This window comes from Aphis gossypii, chromosome 2, assembly GCF_020184175.1.
Source record: "Aphis gossypii isolate Hap1 chromosome 2, ASM2018417v2, whole genome shotgun sequence".
NCBI lineage: Eukaryota > Metazoa > Arthropoda > Insecta > Hemiptera > Aphididae > Aphis > Aphis gossypii.
Genome location: NC_065531.1, coordinates 23142849 through 23159255, shown reverse-complemented (window position 1 = coordinate 23159255; position 16407 = coordinate 23142849). Strand labels below are relative to the sequence as shown.

The window sequence follows — 16407 nt, the reverse complement described above, 5'->3', positions numbered from 1 at the left end:
TTTTCTTATAAATATACATATAGATAACAAAAACAATTTTTTTTCACATTAATAATATCATTTTTCTTACACACGGAAAATATATTATATAACAATATTATAATAAAATGAATAACGATAATAATGATTATTAAACAATAACAATTTTGTGGGTTTTCGCATTATACAGCCAATCAGCGAGCTATTGACTTACTATACTACATTTCTATTGGTTATTATTATTATTATTGAATTCGTTTTAACCTATCTTAACTATTTGAGTTTCAAGATTAAGTTCGTCAGTCGTAGTTGGAACGCAGTGATCTATACTTCAAATCCCGTAGGACCGTCCAAAGCACCGAGCCGTTGTCACATCTTATATATACGTCGACAATAATAAGTGATCCATCGTCGGTTCTATGTACACATTCTGAGGTGGATCGTGGGCGATTGCTTAACTAAGGTAAGCTTTAAACAATTATTTTAATAAATTATAATATAATACATATTATACGTCGCAGCTCGCTATATTTAACGGTTATATTATAGTATGATACAACTGAAATATAGTCGATATTCAAATTTAACATCGGGGGTGGTTTCCGATGGCAAAGTGAATATTTTCGGTGCAATATAAAGTTTAAAAATAGAAACATTCTTTAATGGTTTTCAAAAAAATCGAGAAAAATAAAAAAAAAAAGTGACGGAAAAACGGGAATTAAAATGTTTATTTTAGTATTATCTATATACAATTAAATTTTCAAGATCTTTAGGCTTTTTTGAGTTATTTATAGACAACTGAAATTGTCGATTTTTCTAAGTTTTTTTTTTTTTTGAAGTGTCGAAAAATTTAATACATATACTATTAAATACTATTTTTCCTTATGAGTTGTTCTTATTGTAGTTAAAAAACATTTTTATAAGCGTTTATAGTTCAAATTGTTTATGAAATATATCAGAATCGCGAAAATTTGCAAGTAATTTTGTAGTTGAAAAGTCATAAAATTTTTAATGTTTATATCTAAGATTAAAATCTCAAAACTAGGTAATCCTTAAATTTTTCTTCAAGTATCTATAAAAAAAACTCGAAGTATCATTAAAGGAAAAATTTTAAGTGCATTTGAATATTAATTTTTACGAAATTGCGTAACGTTAACGATTTATCCTCTAACAGTTTTTAGTATTTGTTATTATTCAAAAAGTATAAGTCATAGATATTTGAAAATTTCACTAGTTATTAAGATTGGCATTTTCTTTACATAATTTAATTTTCAAAATATTTCGCTTATTTTAATGCTATTTATAGGTTCTTGAAATATTCGTTTTTGTTTTTATAAGTATCGACAAAATATTTTGGATAAGTCAAAATAATTGAAAATGTAATACAAAGTTCCTCATAACTCATAAGTTAGTCTTATAGTGATTCTAAAATGTAAGAATACATAATACAATTTTTTTATTAGCATTTGAAGTTCAATCATTGACAAAAATTTGTCAAAATCATGAATATTAGCAAATTATTTTGTAGGTATAATTCATAAAAAACTTTGTATAAGTAGCTAAGAGTTGAAAATTTAATACAAGATTTTCCATAAGTTTGGCTTACAATAATTATAAAATAACTTTAATTGTTGGTGTATTCAGGCCATTAAAACATAAAACACCTTTTTCACCAACCACTGGAAATTATATCCTATGCTGACAAATCATCCCCGGTAAGAATCGTTTTTCGTATACAATGATACCTATCATTGGATTCAAATTTATTACCTACATCCATTATTATAGTGAACTATTATACAGCAGAGAGTTACTCACTTGATCACTCTTTTTTTTTTTTAATTATTTATTGACTATTAAAACAACTTACTAACTACAGTAAAATGAGTTAATGTTTTTTCACGGTAGAAATCATTTTTAAAAATTCAATATTTCTGAGTCGTTTTGATTAAAATTTACGCATTACTGCATAATGAAGTTTTTCATTTTACATTCACGAACCACGGGTGTCAATAAAACTTTAATAATGAGGCATACTCCAATTCCCTTGTTGGTACTGCCGACGATTTTATATTAAAAAATAACATACACCGATATTATATTTGTGCATAAATAGGTGTACACTATACTCAATAGAGTATCTATATTATTATGTATATTTTTTTGATCTTCGTTAAATTCATACCTATATTAGCTATACATAATACATTGACTGCCATTATATTATGTCCACCGGTGACCAAATTAACATAAAATGAAATGTATCTAATTCACTACTCTGTGACTTGGAAAAAATAATATTTAAAATTAATCATAATGTAGATAAGAAAAATTCGATCTTTTAAAAAAAAATAACTTATAAAATCGTCTAACTTTGTATGGCCATACACCCATACATCCCTATGTTGATCGGATGTGCATATTATGTCAGTTTGTGCATTAGGTCATTATCAAAATATTCAAAGTTCATAAATCACATTTGGTCGATAAATTAAATAATGAATATTATATATTATGTTAGACCTATACGCAAAAATATTATATAATTATAATATAACACTCTACGTTGTACAATATATTCATTCACTGTATACTATACAGTTATTATCGTAACTACAAACAATTTATTATTCGATTTTTTTATTATAATATTATTATATGACAAAATAACGTTTAACGTGTTTATTTATTTTCAAATTATTATTACCTTTTATTAGTTGTAGTATGACCCCCTCAGCTATAAGCATCAAAAATCAAATGTCTCTCGACATACGAGTTATTTTTACTTCTAAATAATTATATTATATAGATAATAAGAATTAATTTAAAAATATTATAAATAATTATTATAAAATCGTAGCATTAAAATTCTTGTAAAATTGTGTGTGTGTGTGTATGTACTATGTATGTATGGTTATTAAAATATACTTTTTCTGCATCGTGCATTTGTCTTAGGCAATAATAATAATATGATTGTAGTAGATGCGAAGGTAATCGTATTGTCGTAATCCAGTGGTTCTCAAACTTTGCACCACGTTGCACTAAAGGCATCGATAGTACTTTCTAAGAGCATCACCACGGTCTTCGGTTCATAATAAAGATAAAAATTATATTTCTGTCTTTCGTGATATTCACAATCACAGCAGGGCACCGCAGAAAAAAGTTTGGGAACCGCTGTCCTAATCGAATGCTTCCTTCAAACAATTTTAAACGTTGATCAATTTTAAGAACCGTTATGTATTACAGTAATGTGTTAGATGAGTTCAAATAGTACTCTGTTATAATTCAGTACACCTACGTTTTCGTAGTTTTCGAGGATTTCTTATCTTGCAGACAAAAGCTAATCTTCAGCGGATAATTTACTTTTGAATTATTTTCTTTTGTATAAAAAGTCTCAGAAACGTTATTTGTAAAGCAAGTTCTATTCTTATATCGGTTGAAATAGATACAAAAAAAAAATCCTCTTTATAAAATTACAAAAAAAAAAAGCAGGTACCTAGTTATATTAGTTTAACGAACTTATTCGAAGTATAACAATACTCACACAAAATAAGATTAACGTATAATACTAACAATAATATAGATATACTACTAAAGAAAACACACGTTTGTATTTGTTATAACTTATAAGATGCTTTTTCAGAATGTTTTTTCTATTAAATCGTTACTAAGTGTCATAGACACTATTATTGTCAGATGTTTTCATTCTATTTATATCAAACAAACATTGGGGAAATCAGACTGCTGTATGTTGCTTTCGAGTGTACCTCGTCATTGAGTAGGAAATTATAACGGATATGTTAATTTTGATTCAATGATTTATCATTAAACACAAAAACGATTTTGATCGGTAGTGATGTGTATGTCAGATTCCATTTCTATGGTTATTTCATTATATATTTACCTATAAGTAATTTAACACTCTATTTGTAGTACTTTGGTAGTTATGTTAATCTAATTTTGAATAAACCATCGCAAATATAATATTATTATTATTAAGTTTATAGGATAATTACATTTTAAGTCAACAGTACAGTGTGAGTACGCTCGTAGTAAAGTCGTAATAGTTTCTGCAGAAAATTAATTTAGATATTTTGAAAATTGCATAGCGTAAAGAAAGTATAATATATGCGTAATGGTGAAAAGTTTTCTATCCCAAGATTAATTTTTTTTCATACAAATTTTAGTGTAGAAAAACAGTTGAAGAAAAATCGTTACTTTTCGTTACAATATAAAATATAAATTAAAATATCTATAAATAATACTAAAAAGTCGAAATATTTTGAAAATTATACATCATTTGAAATGTTAATGTTTATTGATAAACAATCCAAATCTAAACAGTTTGAATAACAAACACAAAATACATTTTGTCTAGTGTTTTAAACAATTTTAAAATCATAATATTAGGTATTATATTATCTACTTTTTTCATATAGCCACATCTCAATATAATATACAAATCTAATTTAAAATGAGTAGTTAGTTAGTTTCAAGTTTGTAAGTTAAGAGAGCGGAGGCATGGATCCACATTTTACGGGCTGCACCTGTGCCACTTTATTCCAACCATCTAAACTTAAAGTACACAGGTACTTATAAGTTATAACTAATTAACTTCTTGTCCAAAACTAGTTATTAAATATTGAATTTCTCAGAATGATAGTATACTTCAAAGTATATAATACCTAATAAATGTATCATATGATTCAAAAAAGAGAGAAAAAAAATAAAAGATAAAAAAACTACTTATATATTAATATTAGAAATATTGATTTTAAAATATATCAAATCAAATTCCAATAATATTATTAGAGAATATTTTTACTTTAACCCATAAATTAATCACCTAATATAACATGCATTTAATACGTATTATGTATAATGTGAACTTATCTTCATGAACTATTCTAGTTGAACGATAATATCATTATATTATAACAACAATTAAAGTTTTGACTACGAGGTACGAATATAATAATAATGTGACACATTGTTTGTAATTATATAATGATTAAATCGTTGTCTGGACTTGAAGTGTTTTTTAGCGATAATCACTGCAGTTAATTGATAGACGGTACGTTTATAGTCAATTGATCGTAATATTATAATTCCGTATGACCATATCACGTTGATTTCATTAAAAAAAAAAACTAAACCATATATGGTTGAATAATACTAATTTCAATATTATTTGTACTACGTATAATACGATAAATATATACGTGATATCATTCAAATGTCGACTTTTTTTAATAATTTCGTAGACGCTACGCACAAATAAATTCTGTGCTACTTATAAATTAATGCAGTAGAACTCGTAATAAAATAATAATTAAGTAAAACTTTTATTTTTTTTATTGCTTAAACAATTATATGTATACAATATTATAATATAATTTAACACGCGTCTTACGATTGTCTGTAAAATATTGTCATGTAAAAATATACGACTCTATTTTTCTAGATGTGTTTTAAAATAGTTGAAAAACGTCAGTACACATCTCCTCAAAAATAAAATCTCGTGACACGTTTTGATTTTAAATGACAGACTAATATTGTAAGTGCATTATCGTCGTAGTTATGCTACAGTTAATAATATTGTTATTGCTACTCTTAATTTTAATAAACTTTTCACAGCACGGTGGAGTATATAGTGAATATTATAAACGTCAAAACCGCCGTCAGGAAGGTGAAACTCACTGACCTCTTTGGTCACATATGGTTTACATTTGCAAGACTATATTATACGCAACGTGACACGAGGATGTCGGCTGTCTAATGATCGAACGTCGTATATATAAACACACGCATAATAGATCGGGACGTTTCATAATAATAATATATAGCAGTATAACACACGTGGGATGGCTTTCGACAAAAATACATCGAAATAATTGTGCGGAGACAGATGTTCGAGTATCAAGGTCACGAATGAAGAAATATTTTTTTTTTTTGAATTTGAATTTGAACACTACTAAACAGGTGCCAATGTATATTATGCCAGTACTACTATTATTACCTATATCATACCAGATACCTGTATACAACGATGAACCGCATATTACATTATATATATATACATAATATATTTTGTTCAGGTATATCAAGACATTGGGCTGTTTAATAATACAGTCTATATATATATATATATATATATAGCATCAAATGGAACGTTCATATATACAAATATAATGAAAAGGTACAATAAAGGGTGACCATTTTCGACGGGTGAACAGAGAGCAATTTATCTTCGAAACAATTAATTTCAAGCACGTCTCTGAGGTAGGTACCTATCCTTTTAATACGCGATGTCCTGGATAGTTCTACCCGTGTATATATACTCAGCTATTGTATCCACTACGCACGCACTGTGATAAATTTCAAATTTTGGACGAATGTAAAACAAAATAATATTTTTGAAAACGATAAATGGGTCTTACAGTGTCGGTTTATGCTCAAAACAAACAATACACCCTTACAAAGAAGCGTTTTCAAATTCTTGATTTTTTTTTTTTTTTTTTGTACAACTTAAGAAGTATCTTGTGATGATATGATGATAAAAACATCTGTATACGAAATTATAAAGTAAATATGATATTAAACCTAGTATTTTTAATATTTGGTCGATTTTCACGTATTAATAAACATAAATTACTAAAATCGTTAGAAATGAATAAATGTATTGTTAAATCGAAAACAGGGCTAATAGTGTTTAGTGAATCACCCGTATATTGTGATAAAATCTTTTTTGAATTTTCGAAGATGTTATTTTTCAATGTTCTCAACCACGCTTATAGAATCTAATGAAATAACTACTGCCAATAAACACCGAAAAAAACCGTGATTTTCACGTCAAATGTATTATTAGATGTTAATAACACATAATTTTGTGATACGTTTTGATGTGTAAGAGTATATACTATATAATCAAAAATGTACGATATGTATTAGGTATATTATATTTACGAAATTTCGTAAAAGACTGCAGATCGTACCCACTGTCAATAAAATATTGAATAAATTTATAAGTTAAAGTTCCCAAGCCTGCGCATAGGCAAAAATAACACAGCTATGCGTATATTGTATTTTGAATTGTGTATTGTGGAGTTCTCTTATTATAATATTATATAGTATCAAAACTGTTTTTGAAATCAAATAACGAAAGCTACTAACTGTGTGTTTTACCGGGCCGATAATGAAAATTTGAAACATTTTCTATTGTTTATATAATATGTAAATAAAATATATAATCGGTAAAACAATAAAGATCAATTTTGTAGGTATTTAACATCATACGTGGTATTATCACCCCTGTTCCTCGCGAAACACGATTCGCACTTTCATCATCATTTTGTATCGTATATTTATGTATATATCGTAAATTTCCGGCTTTTGTTACAGTAAAACATAATATAATATCATAAATATTTTATATATTATGATGTAAGAGTGAGCCTATAAATCGCGTCGGTACTTACACGCCAAACAAGCCGAAATAGGTAGGTACGCATGGAAACAGCGGTTTTACATTAAATCACGATGAATTTTACGCTCTTATTGGTATTACACGATACCGCCGTCGTCGTTCGATCGTATCGTGATAGAATAATAAATCGTCGTTGCCTTTTATTATTATTTTTATTGGGAGGTCCGAGGTACGTACTAGAATCAAGAAAAGAATGTTTCTCGGATCATTTGTTTATTTATTTATTTTTTTTTTAATTTTGATTCCGTCGACCGACGCTTTTGTTAATTTTAATCAAGTTGATTAAAGCCAATAGGTACGACGTGCATATTATCGATTTTTACTTAAATCTCAGTAAAAAGTTTAACAGATAACTTTTACTAATCTAATTTTGGAACCCAATTCGTAGCGCGAAAGTCTTGTTAGTTGTTGCAGTTATTTGCTATGGATCGAAATCACGTGTAATATATAATGCATACAAGTAAACGCGGTATAACATTTAACAGCTGATTTATTTCAAAAATTTAATTGAGTATAAAATCGACCTGACTGCGAAATCAAACATAATTAATTTTTCGTAAACTTTGCCACATAATACGTATTTATTATAAATTACGAAAAAAACGTTAAGACGATTAAACAAATTTCGTAGTTTAGTTCTTATCGCAGTTGCAGCTGTTATAATAGTCTGTGAGAATTACAATAATGCCATAATGGTGTGTATCTATGTATATTATACCGGGTGATTCGTTTAACCTACGACACTTATTAGTCATAATTTTAATTATTTTTAATTAGCGTTTTTAGAAATATGGTTTCTACATAGATTTGAATCGTTAAAAATAATATTTTTACTTTTTTTAATATTTATATAATTTAAATTGTGTACTGATAATAAGTCATAAATACTTATTAAAAGTTATGATGAGCGGATCGGAGTGAGATAGCATTATCCCGCAAAATGTTGGTCTTCTTCTCCACTTGGACAAATCTTAAATACTGATACAAGTTAGAAATTATAATCAAAATAATTAGATTTTCGTAAGAAATTTTATTTGAATTTTGTAATAGTCACCTACTTCAAATAATATTTTGCCTCAGAAGTTCAGAAGATGATATTAAAAATGCATTTGTCATTCCAAAATAAAAACATTTTGAAAATAATAACAATACAAAATAGTAAAAAAAAAAATTTTCACTCAAAATAATATTTTTTAATGACGCAAAATCAAGTTTGTAATTTTGTCTGTAAAGTCCTTATAGCAATATAATATAGACGTCTCTATAGTGACGCACCGCACAATATTCGAGTATGATACATTGTATTGATCTATTTCACTTATTATTCCTTAGCGCCAATCGTGTTATTCTATTACAGCTGCCGGATGAATGAAAAAAATAATGTTTGAACAGTATAAGCCGTTATTATTTTCGTCAAATAAAACGGAAAACAAACAAAAGCGCACAGTTTGTTAGGACCCAGAGGTCGGGCTTCAGCTACAATTTAATACAGTGTTTCGAGGCTCTCTATTTGAAAATGAAAAAATAAATACAATATAATATATTGTATTAAAAAAGCCAAAAATAATAACTTTGTAAAGTCAACAAAAAATCACGTACGTAGGTATGTAATTGTTGTCGTTTTTTTTTTTTTTTTTTATAACTGATGTTTTATAAATTGTACGTTTTTGCTCGGAAATCACTTCTTCGTAAGCCTATGAACGGCACTCTAAAATATTTGACCAGTTTCGTTGGCTAACGATTTTTGTTATAGTTGACATTCTATATAGGTATACGTGTATATTATTATATTATATAAATATACGCTGCAAAGAGATAAAAAAAATACAAATTCCCATTAGTTTTCAAGACAAACTTTAACAATACAATTAAATGTTTGACAAAAACCTTTCGAAACGTTCAGATATAACACTTCTTGATCTTTTCTATACCAATATATTGTGTCTTATATTGTGATAAAAGTTTTCTGATATTTACGTGCAAAACCTCTTTCTCTAAACGCATATGCTTATATTATTATTTGTTCGGAGAATGTATACTATGCACACATATAATAGAACACTAAATGTACGCACATATTTGTTACCGAAGTATATTATATATTGGAGTTTCTTCCATTAATAGTGGCATTCACTATATATTCATCCTTGTTTCATCAAAGTAAGTCTACTGGGCATGAACTAAATGTGATATAATATTACATTATGTGCTACCGTCTTTTTATACTTATATTTATTCGTGCATTGTCGTCAAGAAAATATTTCCTCTCTCTAGTAGCAGCATGCTTAATATTATATACAAATTTAACTTTAAATTACGGAATTTTACTTGATGATATAATCTAACATTCTAACTTAAAGAATCACGCTTAAGACGACTAATATTTGTCCTACTCTATAATCATATTAGTTTTACTATACGAGTACATATCGTCTGTTTTATAGGGAAGTATGGTACCACTTTTTTTATAATATATCTATTTTATGTAGACAGCTATACTTGAGTTATTATTTCCGAAAATATCAAATTGATATAATTAAGTCAAATGTAAATGCATTTATTAATAAATAGATGGAAATGGGTTGACCACCGATAACTGCAGTTGGTGTTGGTATAGCGGAATCGATTGGTTCTCGATACCTAACCTACTATTGAGCTAAATTATAGACGTTAGTATAGTTCTAAAATATGCATAATAATAATCAATAGGTGTTCAGCGTGTACAATACTTTATAGTTACTTTACATACGTTTTAAATAAATTAAAAAATAGACAACTACGAAAACTCGATTTCGTCTAGCCATCTAACAGAGAATAGATATCTCTCGAATTCATACACTTGCGTGTGTTGGTAATAATGACAACGATTACGACGAACTAGTGCTCTGGTCCTAAAATAAAAATTTCGTTTTAGCCACAACCGAATGATACATCCTGTATTTGTGCGCACGGAGGAATATTTTCGTCGGACCTTTTGACGCGCGGGGGATGAACCGGTCGTCGTCGTTTACACACACGGTGCGCGCTATAACCGCAGGTAGCCGGGGAAACGTACACATTACACACAATACACCCGTCCCTCTGGGTTAAGTATGGCTGGAACGTTATATTATCGAAACGCTCGGCGTTTATGTGTACACACGGCGACCGCGTCTGCAGCGTCGCCGCGAGACAACCGAAAATAGAACCCCCGAAGACGGCGCGCGGTATTTTTGAACTCGAAAAACATACGTTTAACATTATTTACGGCCTCGGAAGACCGAAACGGTTCGAGACGAACGACTACGCATATGTATACACACGTTGCGTATGGTCGGGACCTCCTAATAATCGTATACACACACACACACACACACACACACTCGATATGGGCGTCCCGAAGACGCACGCTGAACCGCGCACATACCGCACATACCGCACATACCAGACGTCTTTAATAACGTACGTACAACTGGTTTTCAAGGGGTCGTCGTGGCTCGCTTGCTGTAACATTATAACAACCCAATAGACTCACATCAATTGTACACGCGTATATAACACACGTTGAACGCTATTCATACCTAATTGTATATTTTTATGCCCGAGATAGGCCTCGCGATCCTCGATTACGCTTGAGCGTTTAACGAAGCGTCTATCGTAGACACGTCCTGCGCATAATATATTTCTGTTTTAAAAACACGCGGTATACAAATATAAACGATGTACCTACCAAGAACACAAGACTACGTATCGTGCATATTATTAGACAATATTATAACGAGTCTCTGTCAGCGAACCTATATTATAGTATATTTAGAATTGGTAAAAATCGTATAATCGAATAAGGCACTAATGTTTTTGACACACGCGTAAATAACACTACTGAAACGATTGTTTTCTTAACTGATAACAGCTGCTTTACTACTTTTCTATCACACGGATTACGATACGTGCTACAACTCTCCTGTAGCCAATTTCATGGGTATTATTTATCTTGCCAGTGGCGTCGTGTACAGAGTGACACTACTTAAATATTGCCGGCCAACATTCATCATTATATGAGTATAGGTATTAAGTACATATAAGAATAACGTATAATATGTGAAATCTTTTATAACAGATTTTTGACCCAATGAAATTTTTTTTTGTCAAAAACTGTTACCCCTCACTCGGAAATATTTTCGCTTTACGAAAAAAAATTTCACACGTAGAAAAGTGTTATTATTTTTTGAATGAGATGAATACGCTTTCCATGAAATCACTAATTTCAAATTTTATTATTAAACATAATAGATTTTATATTATGAATTATACCTAAAGCTATAGCTGTGAGTACCTCACAAACAATCTGAAATAAGTATCTCCTAAACGTCTCATTGTAGTAAAATAATATATTATTATATCACTGTGTTTAAACCATCGCCGCCGCCGTATTTTAAGCTCACCTCTCCGTTAAGTCCCTTTGCACGCCCCGTGAACGTCTCTTCGGGCAATTATTATTCCAACCCATGGGCCGAGTTGGGGTTCGGTATTAATGCAGCGAGATAAAATATGACTTTACCGTATCGTTAGGACTGCTGAAGTATACTTGTACGAATTTAATAAGCGTAATATGTACAGCGTATAATATGTCGCTGACACCGGTAACGATGATAATTGTAACTTTTATGCATTCATAAAACTTGCAAAAAAGATAAAGTCGGCGGAGATTATTTTTTCCCCCATTATTTCCACTCGTTAGAAACGAGCTACCTTCCCTATGGCCTCCACTGTTGCGAACTTCAGTGTGCGTTTTTTCCATTATGTAAATATTTTGGAATATAGTGCCATCACTGAGATTCGTTCAGTTTTTCTAAAAAACGCAATTTTTTTCTAATTTTCAATATAAATTTTGGGATTCAACAGCTGCAATTTCACATTGAAATGCATGTTTCCGTTAGGTTACACGAATAACAACGAAATGCATTTTAATGCGTATTATACCGAAACGTAGTTTCCATAGTATATAATATCAACATATATTATGGTCGAATAGACACCGCTGCACAAGTTTTTTTACGAGTTATAACAAGTTCAAATTGAATTGAACTTTTTTTAATTCCATGATTGGATTATTTTTTATCTAACAAAGCTATTTAATCGAATTTCTACGTCGTGTTTATATTATGAACACCCTTTTACGACTATTCTGAATGTACCACCGTTATAGGAAAACGATTTACGAAAAACAAAACTCAAGTCCGGTCTCGTAAGGTCGAGATATTGATGAAACGGCTGCGCGAACTTGTACTATATTATAATAGCAGGTATTACACTGTTCACATTTCCTCACACTAGTTTTGCTGTTTTTTTCGAAAAGTTCGAAAAAAAATCATCTCTCTTCGATACACACGGGTTTGGGCGCCACATGTTCCCAATTTCCAATCTATAGAGAGGTGCAATCGTGAAACTACTCCCGAGCTTTTTATAACCACGCGCCATAAAAAGCGTTTTCCGAAGAAAAAACCACATAACCGTAAAACCGGCAACACATTCCATGCCGCTCGAAAAAAAATACGTAGGTAACACATATTACACCTAAATATGCGTATTTATAAAAGGGCGAAGGTTGATTTGGAATATAATATTGTGCATAATATATGTACTCTTGGCCCGTTTACGATATAAAACAAACAAAATCGTGTCCTTACACCCGATGTGACTCGTACGAAATCATTGGCACGGCAAATCGTATATATACATGTGCATAGTTACTGCATATTATACAACCTGTATAGGCAATGACGGGTGCTCGCGTTATTATATTTATTATAGATTTAAAACACCGTAATAATAAAAAGTAAATTCAAACGAAGTATAATATTATGTATATGTTGAGCGACCGTCGTCACAGTTGTAGCTGTTAAAACGGTCCGAGCTTTTGCCTAGAAAAAGTGTAAAGCGTATACTTTATTATAATATTATTATAATAACATTATGTGTGACATGACAAAAAATTACGCATGCACGTAAATTCCACATACATATGGGTTTGGCTTCCAAAAGTTATTTTTTACTTGCAGCCGACGGGGATATTTATAAATTTAGGGATAAAATTTACAATTATTTTTACTACCTACGATTTGCAACTGCATTTGTTAGCAAATATTTTGAAAATTTAAATAACTCCACGAGTACTAAATTTTACCATAAACATTCTATCAATATTTACTTATATTATACAAATATCAAATTAAAATTTATATGCACAATTTTGCAAATAAAATAAATACTTATTACACAATAATATAGAAATAGACTAAAACAATTAATGAGTTGGGAAAATAATAAATACGGGTTATATACGGTACATAAAAAGAAAATGTCAACTTTATACAATTATTACTATACCATAATTATTTACACGACAAAATTAAACATTTGAGCAGCAAAAATGATAGTCTACGTCTTAACTACATTTAACACTAGTAATTAATTTTAGATTTAAATCGAGAAAGTAAATGCGTACCATTTCAATCTAAGTTATAGTTTTAACTTGAATTACAAAAATAAAATTGGTCGAGTTTTCCAACACTATTTTATAGGTAAAAATAGTATTCGGTCGTATAATTGGATTATATCCACACTATAAATTCAAAAATAATTTTAGTATTATTTATAAAAAAAACAATAATTCCGATTAGCGTTAATTTTTCGTTTAAAACTTTACATCCACTATACGACGGAAGTATGTAAAATTAAGACGATTTATGTTTTTCTTCGTGATTGCCAGCTTTTATATCTATACATCACACGAGTTCGCCGCTTAATGTAATGTTAAATATCAATATAAATATTTATAGAAATGTATATTGTTCAAATTAATATATGTGTATTAGTTTTATATTTTATTTGGACGATCCAATATTAGCTGTTTTTGATTTGTTGCGAGCGATGTAACATAAAATATTGTTTTAAAATATAAAATATTAAAGTATATACATTATATACACACACATAAGCAGGTATATAGTTTAGATAGGTGTGAAATTTCTTAGAAATGGAAAACGGCGAAATATCTATTACCTACATCTAATATAATATATCATGGAAAATGTGGGTAAACAACAATTTCATATGTAACACAATATATTTTGTTTTCTTGATTTATTATGCGATGCGAATACATTATATTATATTATTATTTAATCATAAAATATTTCAAACAAAGGTCGAATTGCATTCGAGTTAGTTAAGTGTCATACTCGAATATTGCACTCGTACCAATAATTTCATTAAACGAATTAACGAATATCAGACGACGGTTGAAAGAATAATTTATCTTTTTAATATCGTAAGTTTATTGTACATAATATTAAAATGATCATATAATATAACAACAATATAAAAATATGTTCATTTTCTCAAATCTATTGAACAATATAATATAAAAACAAGTTATTAACTCTATTAGTTGACTAGTGATCAGCAGGTCCGTACGCTGAAATTGATAACACCGCAATCACTATACTTATAGTGATTTTTCCGGATGGATCTCAAATACTTCATAAAGGCGTTATTATGCTCGTATATATTTGCCTCAGTAGCGATCTCGCAGCCTCGGAACACGCTCCTACAACATAATAATATGCGTCGGATGACGTTTCGTTGCTACGATAAAATGCGACTATTTTTCATATTTTACGCTATAAACGATCACTTTTTCGCGTGTTTCAGATGGGCGTTTGTAGTATTAGCGACGACCCCGATGGATTTCCATACTATATTATTGTTTAAGGTATCGTTTTCTCGTGCGATAACGAAGCCACCGCCTCGTAGTGTCCTGTCGGTAATACGTATAGGTATATTAATATGGTCGCCATTTCCCAGCAGGTTTCCGTCGAGCACGCACACTCACTACAAGAAGTGTATTTAATGTCATTAGAGACGATATACTTGTGTCTTGTATACGATTAATAACAATCACTCGTCTAGACGAATAATTTATGGTGTCGACTAAATGTAGTTATAAATTATTATTATCGTGTTGGCCGGGTATAGTTATAGATTCACTCAATACTCGTGATAAAATAGGTTTTTCATTACTATGGAACAGCAAATAATGAGTTTAACTAGAGGTACTAATAGGTAGTTTAAAAATATTTGTTCGGATCGAAAGCTGCAGTGTCATACAACCTCATAAAACCTAAACTGTGTGTTTTAGCATGATCATCAGAAAAATTCAATAACTTTATTATATTTATACATTGATACATTGTATTTTCAAATGACTTCGGGAAGCTATTAATTTATCGATTACGTTTAATCTATAGACTATATTACAGCTTGGTTATACTTTATCTTTGACTTAATTGTTACTACAGGTACTACGCGTTTAGTTGCTGTATTGAGCTCACTCGGACGAAAAAACGAATACCATTCAATAGACTGAATTTCAGAAGTCGTATGTCAATAAGTCGCGAGAGTCTAACAACAAGACGTGGCAACTATCGCACATACTATACGATAATAGATAATATAGCTGTGTATAAAGTATAAGCATCAAATAGTCTGTAAGCCCAGTTTTGAGAGGATGCTTATATTAAAGTAAATAATTATAGTAAAAATAAATGTAAGTACACTCAACATCTTAGTACATAAGCTACTTACCTGCATTAATCGATATGATTTCGTGACCGAAAATGCTGATCACTTCTACATAGAGACTTACATTTTTAAGTATTAAGATTAGGTATTTATTTCAATAGTTTTTAGTACTTAATTGATATAAATACCGGTTTATTTGAACTAATTATGAAAACTTAATACATTTGAGTGATTTTGGAATAAATAAACAATAATATAGTTGATATAATATAAAAAAAAACATATTATTGTAGTAATATTTGTTGACATTAAGCCCTATCTGGCTGCCACCGAATAATTAATCTATAATAAATTAATAATTATTATACGGGTACGAT

The 16407-nt window shown here is 29.5% G+C and overlaps 1 long non-coding RNA gene across 1 annotated transcript; it reads left to right on the top strand.

Annotated features, from left to right (window-relative positions):
- The first annotated feature begins 237 nt into the window (after positions 1-237).
- On the top strand, positions 238-6543 carry LOC126550380 (uncharacterized). The gene is made up of 4 exons (XR_007604463.1): positions 238-442; positions 5444-5536; positions 5617-5961; positions 6078-6543. It is a non-coding gene; the product is annotated as an uncharacterized LOC126550380 (long non-coding RNA).
- The last annotated feature ends 9864 nt before the right edge of the window (positions 6544-16407 follow it).